At 42.8% G+C, this 27,609-nt stretch overlaps 1 pseudogene; it reads left to right on the top strand.

Annotated features, from left to right (window-relative positions):
* The first annotated feature begins 88 nt into the window (after positions 1-88).
* On the top strand, positions 89-23,286 carry LOC111520802 (annotated as a pseudogene).
* The last annotated feature ends 4,323 nt before the right edge of the window (positions 23,287-27,609 follow it).

Raw genomic sequence — 27,609 nt, forward strand, 5'->3', positions numbered from 1 at the left:
CTTGGCCTCTATGGAATTCAGGCACCTTGGGTTTGCATTCCCACTATTAATTTTCTGTTTCACTGTTAGTGATCTCAACCTGATGAAAATGACTTTAAAGAACTGGACTAGCCTTTTAGTTTCTGTTACCTCATTTGATCGTTTGTCAGGTACGATTTTTGGAAATGGATTGAGTTTTCTAACTTGGAAGATTTAAGTTGTTGGGGATAACTGGCCATGTCTAGTGTTACAGTGAATTTTATGGCAAATGTAACTAAAGAACAAATGGATTCTGCTCAGAAAGTTAGAATCGTTGTGTTCCACTCTCCTGTTAGGTTAAGGGTTGTTTACCCTGGTCTCCAAAAAGATGCAGAACTTTTCATCACAGTCTTAATAAACTAATCTTGTTTCTTCCTTTGTAAACCTGCATACTCTTAAGTTTTGTAGGCAAAAAGAAACTGAGGGAGGAGCAAGGAAATTTTGAGGAGTTTAGTGGATAAGAAGCCCAAAGCTGAACCATGCATGGTCTTGAGGGATCTTTCTCATTTCCTCTGTACCTGAGAGCTCACTTTAATATCAAAGTGTTTGCATCCATTCCCACCCTGTTAGCTCTTAAGGAGGAGGAAAATCAATTCCAACCAGACTTTCCTGTGATGGAAGATGTTTCCTCTTGAAAAAATGCCAATACAGATTTTTAAAACCTATTATTTTCCAAATGCACTTTGTAAGTTTTTGCTTTTAAAATAGCTTCTTGGAACCAATTTTATTGTATTTGTACTTAATTTTTGTTCTCATCTAAATGTGCATTTTCTGACTGTATAGAAGAAGCTTTGGTATGTAATTTAATAATAAATTAGAAATCTAAATGATTACATTTGTGGTTGTTTATATTGAAACAGTAACCATCAAGGTAGTTTGGGGATAGAGATTATGGTATCTTTGGTGTTGGTAAGTGTTTCTCATGATGTCCTGAAACCCAGGATGAAATAATACAGGTGCTGAAAAGCTGTCACGTGTCATTCAGAAACCATCATATGAACAGTCCACTAGTGTTTTAGCCCTAGAAGTGAAGGGGAATCTCTTAACAACATGAAACTTTAGGAGGCATGACTGGAATCTAAAATTGTAGAATTGGCTGGGTGCAGTGGCTCACACCTGTAATCCCAGCAGTTTGAGAGGCCGAGGCAGGAGGATTTCTTGAGACCAGGAGTTCAAGACCAGCCTGGGCAACATAGCAAAGACCTTGTCTCTACAAAAACTAAAATTAGCCATTCATGATGGTGTGCACCTATAGTCCCAGCTACTCGGGAGGCTGAGGTGGGAGGATCATGAGCCCAGGAGGTGAAGGCTGCAGTAAGCAATGATTGTGCCACTGTACTCCAGCCTGGGTGACAGAGACCCTGTCTCAAAAATAAATTAATTTTTTAAAAATAGTATACTGCTGGACTTTAGTACATTAGTTGTCCAACCAGCACCACTGTCTAATTTTAGAACTTTGCAATTAATCCAGCCAGTGTGTCAATTCCTCCTCTATAAAATGGTGATAAGGATGGCTACCATAATTGTACCCTGATTATATTGTCAGGGTTATGTGAGGAAATGCTCATAAGCATCTCAGCAAAGCCAGGGGTGCAGGACTGACCTGACATAAGAGATATCCTTGGGTTTGTCCTAATAGTGAGAAACCGGGCCTCTTTAGCCTCTTTCGTTCCCTCTTGCTGATGTGGGAGAGGAGAGAACATTCAAGAGGTGATCAGCAGACATCCTTAACTTTGATAAAGGCAACTAAGAGGGGAAATGTAAGTTAGGTTCCCTGTAGATAGACAGGTGGAACCCAGCAATCAGTTTAACCAGCCTCCAAGCGGCTCTGATGCACAGCAAAGGTGGAGAACCACTACTATTGAGTGTCACGCTCTACAGGTACACACATTCTATTTAGTCACTCCATTCTAGAGCGATTGCTTTTATTTTTAGTTGGGAACTGTTACAAATTGTGCTGCTCTGGACATTCTCAAACATGGGTTTGGGACACACATGTACACTTTTCTGTTGATTATACCTAGGAATAAGATTGTTGGATTGTAGGTGATGCACATACTCAGTTTTAAGATACGTTGTCAAGACAGTTTTCCAAAGCAATTGTGCCAATGCCTATGCCTACCAGTAATGTGTGAATATTCCATTTCCTTCACATCCTCAGCAACACTTAATGATGCCAGTCGAAATTTGCATTTCCCTGATGGCTAATGAGGTTGGGCATTTTTACATACTCACTAGCTATTAGGACATCTTTCTTTCTGTAATATCCCTTCAGATGTTTGCATATTGATTAATCGGACTGTCTTTTTCCAGTTAATTTTTCCTTTGTTGGATAAATATGTTCCAAATATACCATCCCATTCTGTGACTTGTCGTTTACTTTCTTTCCTCTTTTTTTTTTTTTTTTTTGAGACAGAGTCTCACTCTGTCACCCAGGCTGGAGTGCAGTGGTGTGATCTCAGCTCACTGCAACCTCCGCCTCCCGAATTCAAGCAATTTTTCCTGCTTCAGCCTCCCCAGTAGCTGGGATTACAGGCGTGTACCACCTCGCCCAGCTAATTTTTTTGTATTTTCAGCAGAGATTGGTTTTCACCATGTTGGCCAGGCTGGTCTTGAACTCCTGACCTCAAATGATCCGCCTGCCTCAGCTTCCCAAAGTGTTGGGATTACAAACGTGAGCCACTGCACCCAGCCATACTTTCTTTTTTCTTTTTTTTGAGATGGAGTCTTGCTCTGTCACCCAGGCTGGAGTGCAGTGGCGTGATCTCAGCTTACTGCAACCTCCATCTCCTGGGTTCAAGCGATTCTGATGCCTCAGCCTCCCAAGTAGCTGGAATTACAGGTGCGGGCCACCACACCCGGCTGATTTTTGTATTTTTGGTAGAGATGGGATTTCACAATGTTGGTCAGGCTGGTCCCGCCCACCTCAGCTTTCCAAAGTGCTGGGATTACAGGCATGAGCCACCATGCCCGGCCTTGTTCTACTTTCTTAATGGTGGTTTTGATGAAGTTCTTAATTTTAATGTAACTCAATTTATCCATTTTTTTCCTTCGTGGCTAGTGTTTTTATATCTTGTTAAGGAATCTGCCTGCCTCCAATGCCATGAAGATATTCTTCCAAGTTTTGTTTTGTTTGTTTTTTCTAGAAGCTGTATTATTTTGCTTTTCAATTTAGAACTATAAATATTCTGCAACTGATTACTATGTATGATTTGAGGCAGGGGTCAAGATTCATTTTTCTATATGGATATGCAGTTGATCCAGCACCATTTGACAAGGTCATCCTTTCTTCACTGCACTGGAGCACCAGCTTTGTCATGAGTGAAGCAGTTGTCTAGGTGGGAGTCTTTTTCTGGATGTTTCATTCTTTTCCATTGGTCTGTTTCTCTACCCTTGAGAAAATACCACTCTGTCTTAATTACTGTAATTTTATAATAAGTCCTGATACCAGGTAATACAGGTCCTGCGGGTTTGTTCTGTTTCCTCAAGGTTGTCTTGGCTATTCTTGGTCTTTTGCATTTTTATATAAATTACAGAATCACTTTGTCAGCTTCCAAGAAAAACTTGCCAGATTTTGATTAGTATTATACTAAATATGTAGATCAATTGGAGAATGAACATCATTACAATATTGACCCTTCGGTTCATGTCATGATATTTCCCTCCACTTATTTCAGTCCTGTTAATAATTCAGTACTGCTCCACCTGTCTGCCCTCCAGGCTGGTGCTGGCCTCCAGGATGGACGAGCTTTGGGTACACTTGGAGAAAGAACTCCAGATGTCACCTCCTACCCTCTATGGTTCTCTCCTTGACTGTGGCAAGGAGAGGTGGTGAAGGGAAGAGATCAAATAGGAGTCAGAGGAAGGGAGGCTGCAGTAACCCACTGCATCTTGGTACAGGGTCCTATGCTGGAGATGATTAAGTATGTAAGGAAAAAACCACAAGGCTGGTTACAGTCATACTGGGTAGCAGACAATGGGATGTAAAAGAGAAAGCAGCCTGGACACTTTGGCAAGAGGAGAGCTTAGCATGCATGGATTGGACAGGACTGGTCCTAAAACTCCCTTCATCACAAAAAAGCTGCATGCCCCTGGAGAAGATTCCCCTCATTGGGTCTCTTTCCTCACCGTGAAATGAGAGGACTTGGACCTGATGCTCTGGATGCTTCCTTCAGCTCTGCCACTAGAACACTGGTACTGATGGAGGATGATGGCAAGAAGCTAGATTGAGTGTAAGTGTCTTGCCCTTTGCCCTGTCCCTCCAGGTGTAGTCTTTGAACTCGAACCATCCATGCACTCTTCCTTTCCACAGAACAGGTGCCTGTTTCAGGCTGACTTCATCCTGCTGGATGCAATTCCAGCCAATGTGATCCAAAGAGGGAAGCAGTACCAGGCTGCAGCCCTCGTCGTGGTGGAGATGGAGCCTTCTGGGAAGCTGCTACCCATGGTCATCCAGGTGAGGCTGGACCTCCCTGCCAACTCTTTGCTCTGTTCATTTTAACCTCTGCTCCCAGGGACCCAGCCTCCTGGCTTTTGGCTCCCAAAGCTACCCCCGCTCGGGTCTACCTTGTGTTCAGTCACCCAGTGATTGATTGCTATCTTTTCCTGACCTTCCTCACCTGGAACTACCTTCTGAGAGTCATAACGGCATCTCTTGGTTCTCATCCTGAGGCTACTCAACCTCTTTGTGACCTTTGAATCTACTGAATATTCTCCCTTAAACATGTTTTCTCCTTTTGGTTTTTATGATTTTGTTTCACTCCTATTGTTCACACAGTGAGTGGACAGGAATTGTCAGTTCTCATACATCCAGCTTCTCCTTCTCATTCTACTGTCCTGACTCAGACCCTCATGACATTTCTCCCAAAGCACTGTTAACCTTACTTGGCTTCCTTCTACCATTCTCTCCTGCACTTAACCTATCATTGCATTCACCGGGCACCACAGATAGTGAGAGGCAGGTTGGAGGGGTCTTCATTCTTCCTACTACTTGGAAGGCAATAATCTTACATTAGCCATATGTTTCCCCCAGAATGCCAGCATAGCGTCATCCATATGGGGGAGAGGTGAATAAATGCTTAATTCTTCCTCCTCCTGGCTCCAGCCTCCCAGCTTCAGCTCTCTCACCCCAATACTGTTCCTGCCCTCAGTTCCTCTGCTTGCCTGGCTCCTGGCCAAATCCTGGATCTGAAACTCAGATTCCAACTGCACAAGCTCCGATACTATTTGCTGAACACTCATCTAGTAGCTGAAGTCATTGCTGTCGTCACCATAATGTGCCTCCCACGTTTGTGCCCTGTCTTCAAGGTACAAGCTCCACCACTCTCCATGTCCCAAAGCAACAACCCAACAGCTGCCTAGTTTTTAAGAAACCTAAGGCACCTGGGACAACATGTAAACAGAGCTGCTTGAAATTTCACGAACATCCATATGATATTGCAGCAAAGAATCTTCAGGGCAATTTGTAAATGGAGGCAAGAGGAGGAGACAGATAATTGAGCCAGGGCCTTCAGCCTTATGATTGTACTTTTCATGTCTAAATTAATTTAATGTAAACTAATTATAGACTCACAGGCAGTTGTTAGAAATACTAAAGAGATCCCATGTATCCCATTAAGTCAAGTCACTTAGCATTTATCCAGTACATGTTGTAGGGTGGTTCTCTGAAATTCTCTAGCAATGGGTCTCGAGTAGAGTAGGAAAACAAAAATAATAAGCAAAAGTGTTGCATCTGCACTGGGAGATTTATCATTTATCATGAAAGACAGGCAATACGTATGACAAAAAAACAGAAAACAATTATCTGTGATATGGTTTGGATGTTTGTCCTTCCAATTCTCTTGTTGAAGTGTAATCCCTAATGTTGGATGTGGGGCCTGGTGGAAGGTGTTTAGATCATGGCTTCATGCTGTCCTCCCAATAATGAGTGAGTTCTCACTCTGAGTTCACACACGATCTGGTTGTTTTTTAAAAGAGTATGGCGCCTCCCCTCTCTATCTTGCTCCTGCTCTCCTGCTCCCTCTCTCCATGTGACATGCCTGCTCTGCTCCCCCTTCGCCCTCCACCATGATTGAAAGTTTCCTGAAGCCTCACTAGAAGCTAAGCAGATGCCAACATGCTTCCTATACAGCCTGCAGAACCGTGAGCCACTTAAACCTCTTTTCTTAGTAAATTATCCAGTCTCAGATAATCCCTCGTAGTGATGCAGAACAGACTAACACAATCTGGAAACAGTTTGAGATGAAGAGAAATAGCTGTAATCACTGTAGTATCTATGGAGAATGTCCCACCACTAGTGGGGAGTCTTTAGGTAGAAGACCAAAGGGCAAGGCGAGCAGCCCAGCGCGTTTCTCATACCTGACCAAGGAGAGAGGTAGATAAAGACATTAGCATGGCAGTGACAGGTGGATGGAAGAGAAAAATCAGATACGTGGTGATGGGGGAAGAGTAGCTGCAGCATGCCTGTGTCCAAGATGGAATGGAGAACTTCTGTTGGAGATGTAAGCTCCTTATCACCTAGGAGCCTACAGGGGGCATGTTGTACTTCCCTAGAAATACTGACATTTTACAAAACAGTGAGTCTAGTATCTATTGCTAGGCAGAAAGCAGCATAATAAAACTTGGGCTTGCTTAAACATGTTTTCAAAATCTTTGTGACATTTTATATATAGAAAAAGGGAGCAAAATGATACAAGCTTATGAACCAGAGCAATTGTCAGAAACAGTAAAGTCAGGAGAGGAAGGCAGTTTGGGAGACAAAGATGAGGTGTTCTGTTTTAGATGCATGGAGTTCGAAGAGTTGGCAAGAGATGCAAGTGAGTGCCTGGCAGACAGGACAGCTGGATTGTGTTTCTGCTGCTGGTCACCACCTCCACCCCCAAATCTGGCTATTACTAGTTGTGGTCCCTCTGGGTCTGAGAGAACATAGATAAGACAGGCAGTAATATGGAATCTTAGATTTGATTGCCTTCATGCTGTCTTTGCCTCACCATCCAATGCCCAGGTTGAATAGGTTAAGGCCACCCTCACACCTCAGAATCCCCCTTCACTAGTTCATCCCCCTGTACCCCCATCTCCCTCACATAACAATTTCTTCCTATGGCAGACAGCTGAGTTGTTGTCAAGACACAGAGGAGGGCTAAGCCTGCAAATATAAAAGTTACCTGTGCAGGCTGTGGACTCAGACTGTTGGGAGTCTGAGTCCTCAGTCCTTAACAGGTGTGTGTTTCAGGGTCCTCATCTCTGAATGGAGATAACAGAATTTCCATTGTGAAGTTGTTAAGGGATTAAATGACAGGACAGACAGCGTGACTCAGGATCAATTGGAGAGATGTGTGAATTCTTCCTATTACTATGTAGCAATTTGTTGTTATTGTTTATCCTTGGGTATGTGGTTATTATTTTTTATTTATTTATTTATTTTTACCTTCAGCCGGCTCACTCCATGTTGTTATTATTAGTTGCTTATCCTTGGGTATCTACCCACCTCATCTGGACTTTGGGTTTTCTGTGACATTCATCATCTTTCCATGGAGTTTTCCAGGTTTAAGCCAATGTGAGCTGCTTTGATATCTTTGCCTCAAGAGTATTCTTTGGGCCAGTCCTGTGTGTCTGGCATCAAAGACCTTAGATAGATGCCAACAGCATAAACCCTGCATATGAACCAGTTGAAAATGAAGATAAAATAGTTCTTTTTTTGTATTTTTAGAGACAGGGTATTGCTCTGTCACCTAGGCTGGAGTGCAGTGGCATAATCACAGCTCACTGCAGCTTCAATTTCCTGGGCTCAAGGGATCCTCCTGCCTCAGTCTCCTGAGTAACTTAGTCTATAGGCATACACCACTACACCCTGTGTACCTGGCTAATTTTTAACTTTAATTAGGGACAGAGGCTTGCTGTGTTGCCTAGGCTGGTCTCGAACTTCTGGCCTCAAGTGATCCTCTGCCTCGGCCTCCCAAAGTACTGGGATTATAGGTGTGAGCCACCATGTTTGGCCCCAAATAGGTTAGGAATAAAAGAAATGAATGTGAGAATCAGTGACCCCTTTTTTAAGGGTCAAAGAAAAGCAGGAGAGAGGAAACCTAATAGTATCTAACTGGGGCCAGGGTAGATTTGGTGAGAATAGCTTGGCTTTGCTCCACGAATTCTGACTGAAGGCACCATACTCAACACCACTTCAATATAAACAATAAGAGTGGGATGATCAGAGATTGGAGGAGCAGCTTTGAAAATAAGCAGAGGCTAGTTTAAGCTATGAAGGTGTGAATGATAGAGGAGGTATAAAAAAAAAATCAAAAGTTAAGGGGCTGATTCTTAAAGGGCACCTGTACTCAAGGTGGAAATAATAGAGGTAATGATGACAGCTGCTATTTGAGGACTTGTGTACCTGAAGCACTGTGCTAAAAATGCTCTCTGTACATCATGGACATAAACATCACCACAGTGCCTGAAATAAGAGACCTGGTTATCACCTCCTACTGACAGATAAGGAGATCAACATTCAGAGAGTTTATTACATTGCCAGTACCAAAGCTAGAGGTGAGCATGGACTCAAATCCAGGTCAGTCTGACTCCAGGGCACAACGCATAGGGAAGTCAGAGAGTGCGAGTGAGCGGGAGCATGAGTGTCAGGGCATCTGGAGACCAGCCTGTCAAGGCAGCAGCAGTGAGGAAAGCATCGAGAAGAGAAGACTCCATGCTATGTGGCGGGCCCTACCAGGAAAGAGCCAAGCATGGTCTCCACCAACCACCCCTCCAATCTCCTCCTTGCCAGCTCCTGATCCCCCATATCTACTACATCATGGAAATCAACACCTGGACCTGACCCCAACATGTCTCAGAAGGTGGAATATTTGCTAAGATAAGAAGGGAATGGGGCATGAGGCCACCTAATCATCCAACAATCTCTGTCCTGCCAGCTTCAAGATCTCCCAGACCAACCTGTGTGAACGTCCTGAACCTTAAGCCCCTGAGCCCTATCCCTTTTATAGCCATGACTTTAAATATGAAAACCCCATCTGTGAACCCCCTTTATAGTATGTCCTCATTCTCCAGCTGTGCTTCCATCCCTCAAGACCTGTCATCTCTCTTGTCCCAGGCAGTGAGCACAGGTGGAGGGGGCCATGTGCAGTTGTTCCATCGGGCAGCGGCTCAGCTGACCTGCTGCTCCCTCTGTCGTCCTGACGACCTGGCTGCCCATGGCCTGCTGGGACTCCCACGTGCTCTCCATGACCATGATGCTTTAGGCCCTGGCAGATTATTGCCCGGTGGGTGAGGGGGAGCTGAGAAGTGGGGCATGGTGGGGAGGAGGGGAGCTCTGGCCTGAGGCCAGCATGGGGCAAAAAGCAAAGTGAAAATGAGAAGGTCCAGACAGGAGGAGCAGAGAACTCAATCATGGGGAGAGATGAGGAAGAGTGAGGACACAGTGGGTGGTTCTGAAAATGAGGAGACTGGGATGGGGCAGAGAGAGGTGAGGGGAGCTGTCGGGGGAGACAGAGGTCTGGGACAAAACAGGATTTTGTGAGGAAGCATGGCAGCAACTGTGGGAATTCCTGGAACTAAGGACCTACATCTCCTTCCATGAGACACTAATGTGTTTAGAGGGTTGGGGATGTCCTGAAGGCACGTCTTGTGAGGTCTCTCCAGATACACTGAAAGCATTGGGCAGATGTCACAGAACGAGGAGGACAGGTCAGAAGCCGGGCCTCCTGCTCTCTGAGGCTCGGGCGCTTTCTCCCCTGGGCAGGTGTGTGGAGATCGTCCACCTCTTCTACCAAAGGGATGATATGGTGAGGGTGGACCCTGAGCTGCAGACCTGGTATCAGGAGATCACGGAGGTGGGGCTGTGCCAGGCCCAGGACTGAGGTAACATCTGTCTCAGAGACTGGAGCTCCTAGGAGACTCTGCCAGGGACCCTTCCCAGTGCTGCCCTTCTGGGGACAGGACCCCAGCCTCTCATCATACCCCCCTCCCTCCACCCAGGAAGGCATCTGCATCCCATTCCCACCTCCCCAGACTCAGGACAGTTCTAGAGACCTGAAGACTGTCCTCCTCGGAGACCCTGGCCATCAACCCCTACCCCCACCCCACCCCAGTCACAGATGCCCCTGAGCTGCCATATCCTTGGGCCCAACAAGGCTGGAGCCACAGCCATGAGAGGTTCTGCCAGTCCCTGCTGGGGCTCATGTTCTCTCTTCACGTTTGCTTTTTACCTAAGGATGTAAAACAGGGAGATTTTCCCTTCCAAAGCCCAGAGTGACCCACCTTGGCTTTCCCTCCCTTCACCTCCTGCCTGCTACTGTCCAGCACACACGAAGGGCCCAGGCCTGCTGCACCCCCACGGCAGTGCAGGGCCAGCTGTATATGCTTTGGCTTCAACCTGAACTCAATGCCCTGACGCTTGGGTCAGTTCCTTTGGGTCAGCCCCTTCCCTAGGATTTAGTTGCTATCTTTTGTCCCTGCCCACTGCATTTTTATTGATGCAGAAGAACTAGCCTTTCTTGGGCCCTTCCCAGGTTCGTTTTCCTCTCTCTTGCACACATGGGCCAGCCAGGATTGTTTCAAGTCATCCTTCAGCTCCTCTCCATCCTTCAGAGCAACACCTTGAGTCCCACCCTTTGCCTCTGTGGAAAAATGCAAACACCCACTGGCCAGGCCCTGGGGATACCCATATCAATAAACTAACCTCCTGCCTTAAATGGGAGTCTTGCCCTGGAAGACCTGGGGCTACACCACCCTACCTATCCCAGCCCACCCTTTGGGTCCTTCAAGAACCAAACTTTCTCCAGATTTTATTTTATTATTTTTATTTATTTTTGAGATGGAGTCTTGCTCTGTTGCCCAGGCTAGAGTGCCATGGCGTGATCTTGGTTCACTACAACCTCCACCACCCGGGTTCAAGCGATTCTTTTGCCTCAGCCTTCCGAGTAGCTGGGATTACAGGCATCCGCCTGTAATTTTTATATTTTTAGTAGAGATGGGGTTTCACCATCTTGGCCAGGCTGGTCTGGAACTCCTGACCTCGTGATCCACCCGCCTTGGCCTCCCAAGTGCTGGAAGTTACAGGCATGTGCCACTGCGCCCAGCCACTTTCTCGAGTTTTCTAGGTTCTTTCTTTTAGGCAACCCATGCCCCAAAAGAACATTATTTCTCTCCTTGGCTCTCGTCTCCCCATGAAATAGCCACATTAGAGAATGTACAATACATATTTACATATAAGCTTTAACCTCTCATTCCTCATTTCTCTTGTGCCGTATTTAATACTCTTTTTACCTCACCATTCTCTCATCACCTGAGGAAAAAGCAATGTGCTAATTTTCTTGAAATTTAACTTTCATTTTAAGTTCAGGGGTACATGTGCAGGTTTGTTATATAGGTAAACTTTTGTCACAGGGGTTTGTTGTACAGATGATTTTGTCACCCAGGTATTAAGCCTAGCGCCCATTAGTTATTTTTCCTGATCCTCTCCCTCCTCCCACCCTCCGCTTTCCTGTAGGCCCCAGTGTCTGTTGTTCCCCTCTATGTGTCCATGTGTTCTTGTCATTTAGCTCCCACTTACAAGTATTTGTTTCTTTTGTTTCTGCATTAGTTTGCTAAGGATTTTGGCCTCCATCTCCATTCATGTTCCTGCAAAGGACATGATCTTGTTCTTTTTTATGGCTGCATAGTAGTCCATGGTGTATCTGTACCACATTTTCTTTATTCAGTCTACCATTGATAGGCATTTAGGATGATTCCATGTCTTTGCTATTGTGAATAGAGCTGCAGTGAACATAGGCATGCATGTGTCTTTGTGATGGAAAGATTTATATTCCTTTGGGTATATACCCAGCAATGGGGTTGCTGGGTCAAATGGTATTTCTTTTGTTAGGTCTTTGAGGAATTGCTGCACTGTCTTCCACAGTGGTTGAACTGATTTACACTCCCACCAACAGTGTATAAGCTTTCTTTTTTTCTCCACAACCTTGCCACCATCTGTTATTTTTTGACTTTTTAATAATAGCCATTCTGACTGGTGTGAGATGGTATCTCATTGTAGTTTCGATTTGCATTAGTCTAATGATCATTGATGTTGAGCTTTTTTTCATATGATTGTTGGCTGCATGTTTTGTCTTATTTTGAAAAGTGTCTATTCATGTCCTTTGCCCACTTTTTAATGGGGTTGCTTTTTGCTTATAAATTTAAGTTCCTTGTAGATGCTAGGCATTAGATCTTTGTCAGATGTGTAGTTTGCAAAAATTTTCTCCCATTCTGTAGGTTGTCTGTTCACTCTATTAATAGTTTCTTTTGCCGTGCAGAGGCTCTTTAGTTTAATTAGATCCTGTTTGTCAATTTTTGCTTTTGTTGCAGTTGCTTTGGTGTCTTCATCATGAAATCTTTGCCCATTCCTATGTCCAGAATGGTATTGCCTTGGTTCTTCCAGGGTTGTTATAGTTTGGGATTTTACATTTAAGTCTTTAATTCGTCTTGAGTAAATTTTTGTGTATGGTGTAAGGAAGAGATCAGTTTCAATCTTCTGCCTATGGCTGACAAGTTATTCCAGCATCAGCCAAGTGGTTTCTTCATCCCTGCTATATTCAGTCCAAATTTATTTAACCATGGAACAATTGTTTTTATTTTACTGTAATATTTTACCAAACAAATACTGTCATTTAAAAGGAGCATTTAACAGAGCGTGCATGTCAGACTTATTTGAGGAAATTTGAAAGCAAATACGTATATACGTCTCTCAGCTTCCATTGATGGGGATAGAAGAAGGAAGTAAACGATATCAAAGACACTTAGAAAGTATCTGTGAAACCAGCAATTCCAATGAAATCTAGGTAACAGTAATGGCACAGTCCTGACACATGAATTACAAAATTGCATGGGATTTCACATGGTAGCACTTAGGTGATGATCCTTTAAATGAAAAATTGCTACCCAATTTTACTATATTTTACTCAGATTTCTTTCCTTTGTGTCTATCATCTAAAATACAAACCAATATAACCCACTACAATATACATATGATTAATAAGGTAGACCTTCCAGTCTATAACGGCAAGGATCAGTGTTTTGAATAGTAAAGAGCAAAGTGGCTAATATTTCTCACTTATCACTTAAGGGGTCTTGGTTCATGCGGGTTCTACAGGACTTATCTTTCTCTACATTGTTCATTTTCAACTAGGAATGTGTGTCGTTTATTGAGATTTAAATTTTTTCTTTTAAGGACTAGGATGGTCCTCTTTTTGACTAAGTGACCTTGAGCAAGCTATTTAATCTCTGAGTTCTGGTTTCCTTATCTCTAAAATAGATGTAATACATGCCCCCACCACACACACACATTCAGATTTTTGAGACCAAACAAATAATGAACGTGACATTGTTGAAGTGTGGGTAGTACAGTCGGCGTAAGATGATTGCTATCATATGCCCCACTCTACAAAAACTACCTCCCCAGTACACATGTGGAATAGCAGAGCCCAGGCCCTGCCACGTGATGGAAGTCATCAAATTCTCTGAGGCAAATCTCACACGTAAATTGAGTGGAATGGAATAGCTGATTTCCAATTTCCTTACTGTCTTTGACATGAGTCTAGGACCTCTCTATTTCTCTACATTATAATCCAGATACCTAAAACCACTGCCTAAAACCTCCTGGGAATAGGAGGCATGCTTCTGTATTCTTTTTTTTTTTAAATTTATTATACTTTATGTTATGTTCTAGGGTACATGTGCACAACGTGCAGGTTTGTTACATAGGTATACATGTGCCATGTTGGTGTGCTACACCCATTAACTCATCATTTACATTAGGTATATCTCCTAATGCTATCCCTCCCCCTCCCTGCACCCACAACAGGCCCCAGTGTGTGATGTTCCACTTCCTGTGTCCAAATGTTCTCATTGTTCAATTCCCATCTATGAGTGAGAACATGCGGTGTTTGGATTTCTGTTCTTGCGATAGTTTGCTGAGAATGATGGTTTCCAGCTGCATCTGTGTCCCTACAAAGGACATGAGCTCATCCTTTTTTATGGCTGCATAGTATTCCATGGTGTATATGTGCCACATTGTCTTAATCCAGTCTGTCATTGATGGACATTTGGGTTGGTTCCAAGTCTTTGCTATTGTGAATAGTGCTTCAATAAACATACGTGTGCATGTGTCTTTATAGCAGCATGATTTATAATCCTTTGGGTACATACCCAGTAATAGGATGGCTGGGTCAAATGGTATTTCTAGTTCTAAATCCTTGAGGAATTGCCACACTGTCTTCCACAATAGTTGAACTAGTTCACAGTCCCACCAACAGTGTAAAAGTGTTCTATTTCTTCACATCCTCTCCAGCACCTGTTGTTTCCCGACTTTTTAATGATTGCCATTCTAACTGGTGTGAGATGGTATCTCATTGTGGTTTTGGTTTGCATTTCTCTGATGGCCAGTGATGATGAGCATTTTTTCATGTGTCTGTTGGCTGTATGAATGTCTTCTTTTGAGAAGTGTCTGTTCATATCCTTTGCCCACTTTTTGATGGGGTTATTTTTTTCTTGTAAATTTGAGTTCTTTGTAGATTCCGGATATTAGCCGTTTGTCAGATGCATAGATTGCAAAAATTTTCTCCCATTCTGTAAGTTGCCTGTTCACTCTGATGGTAGTTTCTTTTGCTGTGCAGAAGCTCTTTAGTTTAATTAGATCCCATTCATCCATTTTGGCTTTTGCTGCCATTGCTTTTGGTGTTTTAGACATGAATTCCTGGCCCATGCCTATGGCCTGAATGGTATTGCCTAGGTTTTCTTCTAGGGTTTTTATGGTTTTAGGTCTAACATTAGTCTCTAATCCATCTTGAATTAATTTTTGTATAAGGTGTAAGGAAGGGTTCCAGTTTCAGCTTTCTACTTATGGCTAGCCAGTTTTCCCAACACCACTTATTAAATAGGGAGTCCTTTCCCCATTTCTTGTTTTTGTCAGGTTTGTCAAAGATCATATAGTTGTAGATGTGTGGTATTATTTCTGAGGGCTCTGTTCTGTTCCATTGTTCTATATCTCTGTTTTGGTACCAGTACCATGCTGTTTTGGTTACTGTAGCCTTGTAGTATAGTTTGAAGTCAGATAGCGTGATGCCTCCAGCTTTGTTCTTTTGGCTTAGGATTGACTTGGAAATGCAGGCTCTTTTTTGATTCCATATGAACTTTAGTTTTCTCCAATTCTGTGAAGAAAGTCATTGGTAGCTTAACGGGGATGGCATTGAATCTATAAATTACCTTGGGCAGTATGGCCATTTTCACAATATTGATTCTTCCTGTCCATGAGCGTGGAATGTTCTTCCATTTGTTTGTGTCCTCTTTTATTTCACTGAGCAGTGATTTGTAGTTCTCCTTGAAGAGGTCCTTCACATCCCTTATAAGTTGGATTCCTAGGTATTTTATTCTCTTTGAAGCAATTGTGAATGGGAGTTCACTCATGATTTGGCTCTCTGTTTGTCTGTTATTGATGTATAAGAATGCTTGTGATTTTTGCACATTGATTTTGTATCCTGAGACTTTGCTGAAGTTTCTTATCAGCTTAAGGAGATTTTGGGCTGAGACGAGACTTTGCTGAAGTTGCTTATCAGCTTAAGGAGATTTTGGGCTGAGACAATGGGGTTTTCTAAATGTACAATCATGTCATCTGCAAATAGGGACAATTTGACTTCCTCTTTTCCTAATTGAATACCCTGTCTTGTGCCAGTTTTCAAAGGGAATGCTTCCAGTTTTTGTCCATTCAGTATGATATTGGCTGTGGGTTTGTCATAAATAGCTCTTATTATTTTCAGATACGTTCCATCAATACCAAATTTATTGAGAGTTTTTAGCATGAAGGGCTGTTGAATTTTGTCAAAGGCCTTTTCTGCATCTGTTGAGATAACCATGTTGTTTTTGTCTTTGGTTCTATTTATATGCTGGATTATGTTTACTGATTTGTGTATATTGAACCAGCCTTGCATCCCAGGGTTGAAGCCTACTTGATCGTGGTGGATAAGCTTTTTGATGTGCTGCTGAATTGTTTGCCGGTATTTTATTGAGGATTTTTGCATCGATGTTCATCAGGGATATTGGTCTAAAATTCTCTTTTTTTTGTTGTGTCTCTGCCAGGCTTTAGTATCAGGATGATGTTGCCCTCAAAATGAGGTAGGGAGGATTCCTTCTTTTTCTATTGATTGTAGTAGTTTCAGGAGGAATGGTACCAGCTCCTCCTTGTACCTTTGGTAGAATTCGACTGTGGATCCATCTAGTCCTGGACTTCTTTTGGTTGGTAGGCTATTAATTATTGCCTCAATTTCAGAACCTGTTATTGGTCTATTCAGGTGTTCAACTTCTTCATAGTTTAGTCTTGGGAGAGTTTATGTGTCCAGGAATTTATCCAATTCTTCTAGGTTTTCTGGTTTATTTGCGTAGAGGTGTTTATAGTATTCTCTCATGGTAGTTTGTATTTCTGTGGGGTTGGTAGTGATATCCCCTTTATCATTTTTTATTGCATCTATTTGATTCTTCTCTCTTTTCTTCTTTATTAGTCTTCCTAGCAGTCTATCAATTTTGTTGATCTTTTCAAAAAACCAACTCCTGGATTCATTGATTTTTTTGAAGGGTTTTTTGTGTGTCTATCTCCTTCAGCTCTGCTCTGATCTTAGTTATTTCTTGCCTTCTGCTAGCTTTTGAATGTGTTTGCTCTTGTTTCTCTAGTTCTTTTAATTGTGATGTTAGTGTGTCAAATTTAGATCTTTCCTACTTTCTCTTGTGGGCATTTAGTGCTGTAAACTTCCCTCTACACACTGCTTTAAATGTGTCCCAGAGATTCTGGTATGTTGTGTCTTTGTTCTCATTGGTTTCAAAGACCATCTTTATTTCTGCCTTCATTTTGTTATGTGCCCAGTAGTCAGTCAGGAGCAAGTTCTTCAGTTTCCATGTATTTGTGTGGTTTTGATTCAGTTTCTTAATCCTGAGTTCTAGTTTGATTGCACTGTGGTCTGAGAGACAGTTTGTTATAATTTCTGTTCTTTTACATTTGCTGAGGAGTGCTTTACTTCCAACTATGTGGTCAATTTTGGAATAAGTGAGATGTGGTGCTGAGAAGAATGTATATTCTGTTGTTTTGGAGTGGAGAGCTCTGTAGATATCTGTTAGGTCTGGTTGGTGCAGAGCTGAGTTCAATTCCTGGATATCCTTGTTAACTTTCTGTCTCGTTGATCTGTCTAATGTTGATATTGGGATGTTAAAGTCACCCATTATTATTGTGTGGGAGTCTAAGTCTCTTTTTAGGTCTCTAAGGACTTGCTTTATGAATCTGAGTGCTCCTGTATTGGGTGGATATATATTTAGGATAGTTAACTCTTCTTGTTGAATTGATCCCTTTACCATTATGTCATGGCCTTCTTTGTCTCTTTTGATCTTTGTTGGTTTAAAGTCTGTTTTATCAGAGACTAGGATTGCAACCCCTGCTTTTTTTTGTTTTCCATTTGCTTGGTAGATCTTCCTCATTCTCTTTATTTTGAGCCTATGTGTGTCTCTGCACATGAGATGGGTCTGTCTTGACTCTTTATCCAATTTGCCAGTCTGTGTCTTTTTTTTTTTTTTTTTTTTTTTGAGAAGGAGTCTTGCTCTGTCGCCCAGGCTGGAGTGCAGTGGCGCGATCTCAGCTCACTGCAAGCTCCGCCTCCCAGGTTCACACCATTCTCCTGGCTCAGCCTCTGGAGTAGCTGGGACTACAGGCGCCCGCCACCATGCCCGGCTAATTTTTTGTATTTTTTTAGTAGAGACGGGGTTTCACTGCGTTAGCCAGGATGATGTCGATCTCCTGACCTCATGATCCGCCCATCTCGGCCTCCCAAAGTGCTGGGATTACAGGCTTGAGCCACCGCACCCGGCCAGTCTGTGTCTTTTAATTGGAGCATTTAGCCCATTTACATTTAAGGTTAATATTGTTATGTATGAACTTGATCCTGTCATTATGATGTTAGCTGGTTATTTTGCTCGTTAGTGGATGCAGTTTCTTCCTAACATCAATGGTCTTTACATTTTGGCATGGTTTGCAGTGGCTGGTACCAGTTGTTCCTTTCCATGTTTAGTGTTTCCTTCAGGAGCTCTTTCAGGGCAGGCCTGGTGGTGACAAAATCTCTCAGCATTTACTTGTCTGTAAAGGATTTTATTTGTCCTTCACTTATGAAACTTAGTTTGGCTGGATATGAAATTCTGGGTTGAAAATTCTTTTTTTTAAGAATGTTGAATATTGGCCCCCACTGTCTTCTGGCTTATAGAGTTTCTGCCAAGACATATGCTGTTAGTCTGATGGGCTTCTCTTTGTGGGTAATCCGACCTTTATGTCTGGCTGCCCTTAACATTTTTTTCCTTCATTTCAACTTTGGTGAATCTGATAATTATGTGTCTTGGAGTTTCTCTTCTCGAGGAGTATCTTTGTGGTGTTCTCTGTATTTCCTGAATTTGAATGTTGGCCTGCCTTGCAAGGTTGGGGAAGTTCTCCTGGATAATATCCTGAAGAGTGTTTTCCAACTTGGTTCCATTCTCCCTGTCACTTTCAGGTACACCAATCAGACGCAGATTTGGTGTTTTCACATAATCCCATATTTCTTGGAGGCTTTGTTCATTGCTTTTTGCTCTTTTTTCTCTAAACTTCTCTTCTTGCTTCATTTCATTCATTTGATCTTCAATCACTGATACCCTTTCTTCCAGTTGATCGAATCGGTTACTGAAGCTTGTGCATTTGTCACGTAGTTCTCGTGCCATGGTTTTCAGCTCTATCAGGTCATTTAAGGACTTCTCTACGTTGGTTATTCAAGTTAGCCATTCGTCTAATCTTTTTTCAAAGTTTTCAGCTTCTTTACAATGGGTGCAGACTTCCTGCTTTAGCTCAGAGCAGTTTGATCATCTGAAGACTTCTCTCAACTCATCAAAGTCATTCTCCGTCCAGCTTTGTTCCTTTGCTGGTGAAAAGCTGCGTTCCTTTGGAGGGGTAGAGGTGCTCTGATTTTTAGAATTTTCAGCTTTTCTGCTCTGTTTTTTCCCCATCTTTGTGGTTTTATCTATCTTTGGTCTTTGATGATGGTGACCTACAGATGGGTTTTTGGTGTGGATGTCCTTTCTGTTTGTTAGTTTTCCTTCTAACAATCAGGACCCTCAGCTGCAGGTCTGTTGGAGTTTGCTGGAGGTCCACTCCAGACCCTGTTTGCCTGGGTATCAGCAGTAGAGGCTGCAGAAGAGTGAATATTGCTGAGCAGCAAATGTTGCTGCCTGATCGGTCCTCTGGAAGCTTCGTCTTAGAGGGGTACCCGGCTGTGTGAGGTGTGAGGTGTCAGTCTGCCCCTAGTGAGGGTGTCTCCCAGTTAGGCTACTCTGGGGTCAGGGACCCACTTGAGCAGACAGTCTGTCCGTTCTCAGATCTCAAACTCCGTGCTGGGAGAACCACTCTTCTCTTCAAAGCTGTCAGACAGGGACATTTAAATCTGCAGAGGTTTCTGCTGCCTTTTGTTTGGCTATGTCCTGCCCCCAGAGGTGGAGTCTACAGAGGCAGGCAGGCCTCCTTGAGCTGTGGTGGGCTCCACCCAGTTCTAGCTTTGCAGCCACTTTGTTTACCTACTCAAGCCTCAGCAATGGCAGGCACCCCTCCCCCAACCTCGCTACCACCTTGCATTTCGATTTCACACTCCTGTGCTAGCAATGAGGGAGGCTCCGTGGGTGTGGGACCTTCTGAGCCAGGCACGGGATATAATCTCTTGGTGTGCCATTTCCTAAGACCCTTGGTAAAGCACAGTATTAGGGTGGGAGTGACCCGATTTTCCAGGTGTTGTGTGTCATGGTTTCCCTTGTCTAGGATATGGAATTCCCTTCCCCCTTGTGCTTCCCAAGTGAGGCAATGCCTCACCCTGCTTCGGCTCTCGCTCAGTGGGCTGCACCCACTGTCGTGCACCCACTGTCTGACGTGCGCCAGTGAGATGAACCCGGTACCTCAGTTGGAAAGGCAGAAATCACCTGCCTTCTGTGTCACTCACGCTGGTAGCTGGAGGCTGGAGCTGTTCCTATTCGGCCATATTGGAACCGCCCTTGCCTATGTGTTCTTAATTACTTTGGGTGTCAGAGACTAATTTCACTGAAATAAAACAAACTTACAGAAAACTTGTATAAATCTAAATGTACAACTTGGTATGTTTTTCCTAAGGTTACAAACCTATGCGATTAGCACTCATATCGAGCAACACAGTATTACCAGCTTTCCAGGAAGCTCCTTGTATTTTCTCCTAGTCTTTTGGATCCAACGGTAACCACTGTCCTGATTTCTAACAGTGTAGGTTACTTTTTAATTTCACATAAATGCAAATAAAAGCACTTACTCACCTGTGCCTGATTTCATTTTCTAAGCAATATGTTTAAGATTTACCTACATTGTTGCAGATAGTTCTTTATTTTCATTTTGTAAAGTATCCCATTATGTAAATATGGCACAATTTATTTTTTTTTCTGCTATTGATGGACATTTAGGTTGTTTCCAGTTGGAGGCTAACAATGTCAGTGCAGCTATGAACATTGTTGTATGTGCATTTCTGTTGGGTATATACTTAGAAGTGGAATTGGTAGATCATAGATTATGTGCATATACACTGTTAGTAGTTACTGACAAGTTTCCTTAAGTAGTTCCAGCAATTTCCACTTTTTCCAGAAGAGTATGAGTTACAGTTGCTTCACATCTTCTCAAATACTTGGCATTTTCTTTTCTGTTCTTGCTGTTGTTTTGTTTTGTTTTGTTTTTGAGATGGAGACTCACCCTGTCACCCAGGCTAGAGTGCAGTGGCATAAACTCATCTCACTGCAACCTCCACCTTCCAGGTTCAACCAATTCTCCTGCCTCAGCCTCCTGAGTAGCTGGGATTACAGGTGCCCGCCACCATGCCTGGCTAATTGTTTTGTATTTTTAGTAGAGATGGGGTTTCACCATGTTGGCCAGGCTGGTTTTGAACTCCTGACCTCAAGTGATCCACCCATCTCAGCCTCCCAAAGTGCTAGGATTAAAGGCGTAAGCCACCACGCCCGACCATACTTGGTGTTTTCTGTCTTTTTCATTTTAGCTGTTGTGGTGAATATGCTGCATTATCATGTTGTGAGTTGAACTCGCATTCTCTCTATGACCAGTAGATCTGAGCACCTTTTCCTAGGCTGAGTAGCCACATGGACGTTTTCTTTTGTGCGGACCCTTTTAAAATCGTTTTGCCCATTTTCCTTTTGTCTCCTATTATTCCCTCATTTTAAACTATTTTTTAACAGGGAACATTTGACCACCACACAGCCTCTCAGATTTCCTCATCCTTCAAAATCTACCATAATAATCGTAGCTATAATGTACTAAGGGGCTTTATATCATCATCTGATGTATAAGGTAATTAATATTATCCCCACTTTCAGAGGCAAATGTTGAGGCTCAGAGAGAGTGAGCAACAGGTCCAAGAGGATGCAGCTGGGCAGCAGCAGGGCCAGGACTGTACCCAGAGCTGATGCCACAGCCTGTGCTCCAACCACAGCACTCCTGGCTTTGCAGATGATTGTCATTGAGGCTTGCTCCCTTAATGAAATTACCAGCGATCCTCTCTGACTATTCATACCTCCTTTTGCTGCTTTATTTCTATTCTTATCCCTAACATACTATGTGTAATTTTAATTTTTAATGATTCTGTGTGTGCTCTTTCTTCTCTATTAGAATCTAAATTCTGAGAAGGCAGGAAGTTTTGTTACTTTTATATACAACATATTCCCAATGCCTGGAGAGTGCCTGGTACATAGCAGTTGTATACTTTTTGAATACATGAATAAACACACATTAATTCTTTTTTTTTTTTTCCTTGCTCTGTCGCCCAGGGTGAGTGCAGTGGCGCAATTTTGGCTCACTGCAAGCTCCACCTCCCAGGTTCACACCATTCTCCTGCCTCAGCCTCCCGAGTAGCTGGGACTGCAGGTGCCCACCACCATGCCCAACTAATTTTTTGTATTTTTTTTTAGTAGAGATGGGGTTTCACCATATTGGCCAGGATGGTCTCTATCTCCTGACCTCGTGATCCGCCTGCCTCAGTCTCCCAAAGTGCTGGGATTACAGGCGTGAGCCACCGCACCTGGCCTAAACACTCATGAATTCTAAGGCTTGGATGTCCCAGGACATGAGGATTTATTTTCATATCCCTTCTGGGGCTGTGGACTGTAAAGTTGGCTCATTCTTCTCCTAGGTTTCCCTGCCTCCTTCCAGTCTCGGGCTCAGCTCTGCCATTTCCTCGCCGTGTGCATCTTCACGTGCACTGCCCAGCATGCAGCCATCAACGAGGGCCAGGTGTGGATAAACAAAAGCCTGCATCCGTCAGGGCAGGTGTCTGGACTGGGGGTTCTGGAAGACATAGCTGGAGGCTAGTGTCCACACATCAAGGTTCAGGGTGAATTCAGGTTCCTCTTCTAGCTTGACTGGTATGCCTTGATCCCTAATGGCCCGTGCTCAGTGAGGATGCCCTCACCCACCACCAAGGAAGATGTGACAAGGCCCACAGTGATGAGGTCACTCCCTGATGTCTGGCAGTCCTGTGTTCAAATGGGCATCATGTGGCTTCTGAGCTGGCGGCAGGCGGACGTGGTGAAAGGGGACCTCTGAGACTATAGAGGAGATGTCAGGGTGCAGGGCTGGATTCTGGGTCCCTGTGTCTTGGAACTAGGAGCTCATTCATCCTCTTTCTGCCCCAGGTACCCCCTTGAGCATCAGAAAGAAGAATATGTCTTAGGCCCTGAGCCCAAAGCTGTGCTGAGACAATTTCAAACAGATCTGGACAACCTGGAAAGGGAAACTGTGGCCCGAAATGAGAAGCTAGACCTTCCCTATGACTATCTGAAGCCTGGCTGCATAGAGAACAGTATCACTCTCTGAGCTCAATTATGCTGGTCCTCAAAGACCTTAGGCCATCATTACTATGAACATTTCCCTCCTGAGTCTTGTCTTTTTTTGGATCTCAGTTACTGTGTTTTTCTTTTCGCCTCTGAGTTTTCTACCTGAGTATCTCATTAGCCTGAGGCACTGTCCTTACCTTCAGGGACCCTATGAGAATGATCTGTACATTGCAGTCACATTCCTTAGAGAAATCACCCATGTACTCCTGTAGCTTTCCCTTGGCCCTGGAAATTTACCTTCTCCATTCATCATAGAATGTTTAGGAGTCATTATGTAGCATGTTGTAGAGGTGCAATTTCATTTCTTTCCATCTGGATAATCAGTTATGCCAGCACAGTTTATAGAAAAACTCATTCTTTCCCACTAATCTACAATGTTGATGTTAATCAAATTCCTGTATACAAATGTTACTATTGGAACTGTCCATTCTACTCCATTCATTAATTTTTCCTTCCCTGCATCATAATGACATAAGTACTATGGCTTTATACCTAACACAGCCTACTATTTGATAAGACGTACTCATCCAATTTGTTCTTTTCAGGTGCTTTGGCTTTTCTTCAACATATAAATATTACAGTTATTGTGTTAAGTTTCAGAAATAACACCAATTTGATTGGAATCACATTGTATGTATAGACATTTTAATACAACAATTTTGCATTACAAAAATGTCTACTTCAGCCAAGTTTGCATTTTTGAGATATATCCAGGTGAGTCCTTTTCTGCATTGTGATTCCATTTGTTTTTTGTTTGTTTATTTGTTTGCCTGTATTGCATCTAGGTTCCTGGGTAAGATTGGCCTATGAAGGGTTATAGACTTGCAGAGAGGCAATATTAGGAACTCTGCTAAAATGAGTCATTAAAATAATAGGAAAGAACAAAATACAGAATTCTATCACTAGAGACTCAAATGCATTTGCTGAAATCATGTACAGTTGGAGGTCCACATCCCTGGATTCAACCTATCATGGATGGAGAATATTTTTTAAAATAATGGTTGCATCTGTACTGAACATATAAGACCATTTTTTCTTGTCATTGGTCCCTAACAATGCAGTTTAACAATTCCTGGCCTGCCTTGTTATATTGTGCTGTGATCTCTTGTGCTTTCCAAATACTAAAAACACAATTTGCAAATTGATAGTGTAGCAACCCTGCCTCGAGCAAGTTCATCAACGCCATTTTTCCAACAGCATGTGCTGCGTGCCTCTGAGTTACATTTTGGATCTTCTCACAATATTTCAGGCGTTTTCATTGTTGTTCTATCTGTTATGGTGATCTGTGATTGATTGATGACCTTTGATGTTACAGTTGTCTCTGCTTTGGAGCTCCATGAACTGTGCCCATCTAAGATAGCAAACTTCATTGATAAATGTTGTGTGTCTGATTGCCCCTCCAACCACCCATTCCCCCATCTCTCCCATTTTTCCTTGGCCCTCCCTCTTCCCTGAGACACAACAATATTGAAATCTGGTCACTTAACAACCCTGCAATGGCCACTCGGTGTTCAAATGAAAGGAACAGCTGCACATACCTCACTTTAAATAAAAAACTAGAAATGACTAAGGATAGTGAGGAAGGCATGTCTATAGCCGAGATAGGCCAAAAGTTGGGCCCCTTGTACCAGGTCACTAAGTTGTGAATGTAAAGGAAAAGCTCTTGAAGGAAATTACAAATGCCACCCTAGTGAACCCATAAATGACAAGAAAGTGAAACCACCTTATTGCTAATATTGGAGGACGTTTGAGTGGTCTAGATAGAAGATTAACCAATCCACAACATTTCCTTAAGCCAAAGCCTAATCCAGAGAAAGACCCTACCTCTATTCAATTCTATGAAGGCGGAGAGAGGTGAGGAAGCTTCAAAAGAAAAGTCTAAAGCTAGCAGATTTTGGTTCATGGGGTTCAAGGAAAGAAGCTGTCTCCATAACATAAAAATGCAAGGAGAAGCAGCAAGTGCTGATGCAGAAGCTGCAGCAACTTATCCAGAAGATCTAGCTAGGATCACTGATGAAGGTGGCACTACACTAAGCAAGAGATTTTTATGTAAACCAAACAGCCTTCTACTGGAAGAAGCTGCCGTCTGGGATTCCCACAGCTGGATAGGAGAAGTCAAGGCCTGGCTTCAGAACTTCAAAGGACAAGCTGACCCTTGTTTCAGGAGTGCACGCAGCTGGTAACTAGAATTGGAATCCAGTGTTCACTTACCATTCCAAAACTACCAGGGCCTTTAGGAATGAAGCTGAATCTACTCTGTCAGTGCTGTTTGCAACGACAAAGCCTGGATGACAGCATTTCTGTTAACAGCATGGTTTGCAGAATAGTTTAAGCTCACTGTTGGGACCCACTGCTTGGGAGATGTAGTTATACCTTTCAAAATATTCCTGCTCATTGATAATCCACCTGGTTACTGAAGAACTCTGATAAAGGTACACAAGGAGGCTGGTATTGCCATAGATAGTGGTTTCTCTGATGGATCTGAGCAAAGTTAATTGAAATCTTCTGGAAAGAAGCAATATTCTAGATGGCATTCATGATGTTCAGGATTCATAGGAAGAGGTCAAAATGTCAACATTAGCAGTAGTTTGGAAAAAGTTGATTCCAATTCTCATGGATGACGAGGGATTCAAGACATCAGTGGAAGAAGTAACTGCAAATGTGATGGAAATAGCAAGAGAACTAGAATTAGATGTGGAGCCTGAAGATGTGACTGTATTGCTGCAATCTCATGAGAAAACTGGAACTGATGAGGAGTTGCCTCTTACAGATGAGCAAAGAAAGTGGTTTCTTGAGATAGAAACTAGTTGTGGTGAAGATGCTGTGAACACTGTCCAAATTATAACCATAGACTTAGAATATTACATGAACTTAGTTGATAAAGCAGTGGCAGAGTTTGGGAGGATTGACTCCAGTTTTGAAAGGTGTTCTACTGTAGGAAAAATGCTATCAAATAGCGTCACATGCTACAGGGAAATCTTTCATCAAAGGAAGAGTCAATGGATGCAGCAGACTTCATTGTTGTTTTATTTTAAGAAATTGCCACAGCACACACCCACCTTCAGCAGTCACCATTCTGACCTGTCAACAGCCATAAACATTGAGGCAAGACCCTCTACCAACAAAAAGATTACAACTCGCTGAAAATTGTTTTAGCGTTTTTAGCAATATTGTTATTAAATTTCGGCTTTTATTTTAGATACAGGGTGGTACAGGTGTAAGATTGTTACATGGGTATATTGGATCTAGGTAGTGAGCCTAGTACCCAGTAGATAGTTTTTCATCCCGTAGCCTCCCCCTTCCAGTAGTCTGCGGTGTCCAATTTTCCCATGTTTTTGACCACATGGGCTCAGTGTTTAGCTCCCACTCTCTACTTGAGAACATGTGGTATTTAGTATTTCGTTCTTGTCTTAATTCATGTAGGGTTATGGCCTCCAGCTGCATCCATGTTGCTGAGAAGGATATGACTTCATTCTTTTCTGTGGTGATGTAGTATTCCATAGTGTATATGTACCACATTTTTCTCATCTACTCAATCATTGATGGACACCTAGGTTGGTTCCATGTCTTCCCTATAGAGAATAGTGTGGCGATGAATGTATGAGTGCATGCACCTTTTTGGTATAATGATCTATATTCCTTTGGTTATATACCCAGTAATAGTACTTCTGGGTGAAATGTTAGCTCTGTTCTTTGAGAAAGCTCCAAACTGCTTTCCACAGTGGCTGAACTAATTTACATTCCCACCAGCAGTGTGTAAGCATTGCCTTTGCTCCATGGTTTCACCAGTGCCTGTTGTTTATTGTCTTTTTAATAGCAGCCATTCTGTCTAGTGTGAGATGGTATCTCATGTGGTTTTGATTTGCATTTGTCTAATGATTAGTGATGATGAGCATTTTTTCATATGCTTGTTGTCCACTTGTATGTCTTCTTTAGAGAAGTGTCTTTTCATGTCTTTTGCCCATTTTGTAGTGGGGTTATTTGGGTTTTTTTTTGCTTGCGGATTTGTTTAAGTTTTTTATAGATTTGGATATTAGACCTTTGTTGGGTGCCTAGCTTGTGAATATTTTCTCCCGTGGTGTAGGCTGTCTGTTTACTCTGTTGATGGTTTCTTTTGCTATGCAGAAACTCCTTATTATAGATATAAAGTATATAAAATTTATAATCAATAAATATACATTTACTGATTCAATAAGTCAATCACATTTATTGATTTACAACATAATTTACTTAGGTCCCACTTATCACTTTTTATTTTTGTTGCAGTTGCTTTTGGAGACTTAGCCAAAAATTCTTTGGCAAGGCTGATGTAGAGGAGGATGTTTCCTAGGTTTTCTTCTAGGATTTTTATAGTTTGAGGTCTTATATTTAAATCGTGGTAGGAGAGCACCTCCCTGTCCCTTTGAAGTGAACCATGTTACCTGCTGTTAGCAGTGAAGTGGAGCAGAAGTCACAGGTGCCATTTCTGGGCAGAAGCTTTGAAGAGACCATGGCGAATCATTTCTTCTGTCTCAGCAGTTTTGGAGGCACAGAAGTTGGGTGTTATGGGCTGAATTGTGTCCCCCACCCCCAAACTGATGTGTTGAAGTCCTAACCCCAAGTGCCTCAGAATGGGATTGTGTTTGGAGATGGGGCCTTTAAAGGTGTGGC

The sequence above is a fragment of the Piliocolobus tephrosceles genome, chromosome 16 (assembly GCF_002776525.5).
Source record: "Piliocolobus tephrosceles isolate RC106 chromosome 16, ASM277652v3, whole genome shotgun sequence".
Classification (NCBI taxonomy): Eukaryota; Metazoa; Chordata; class Mammalia; order Primates; family Cercopithecidae; genus Piliocolobus; species Piliocolobus tephrosceles.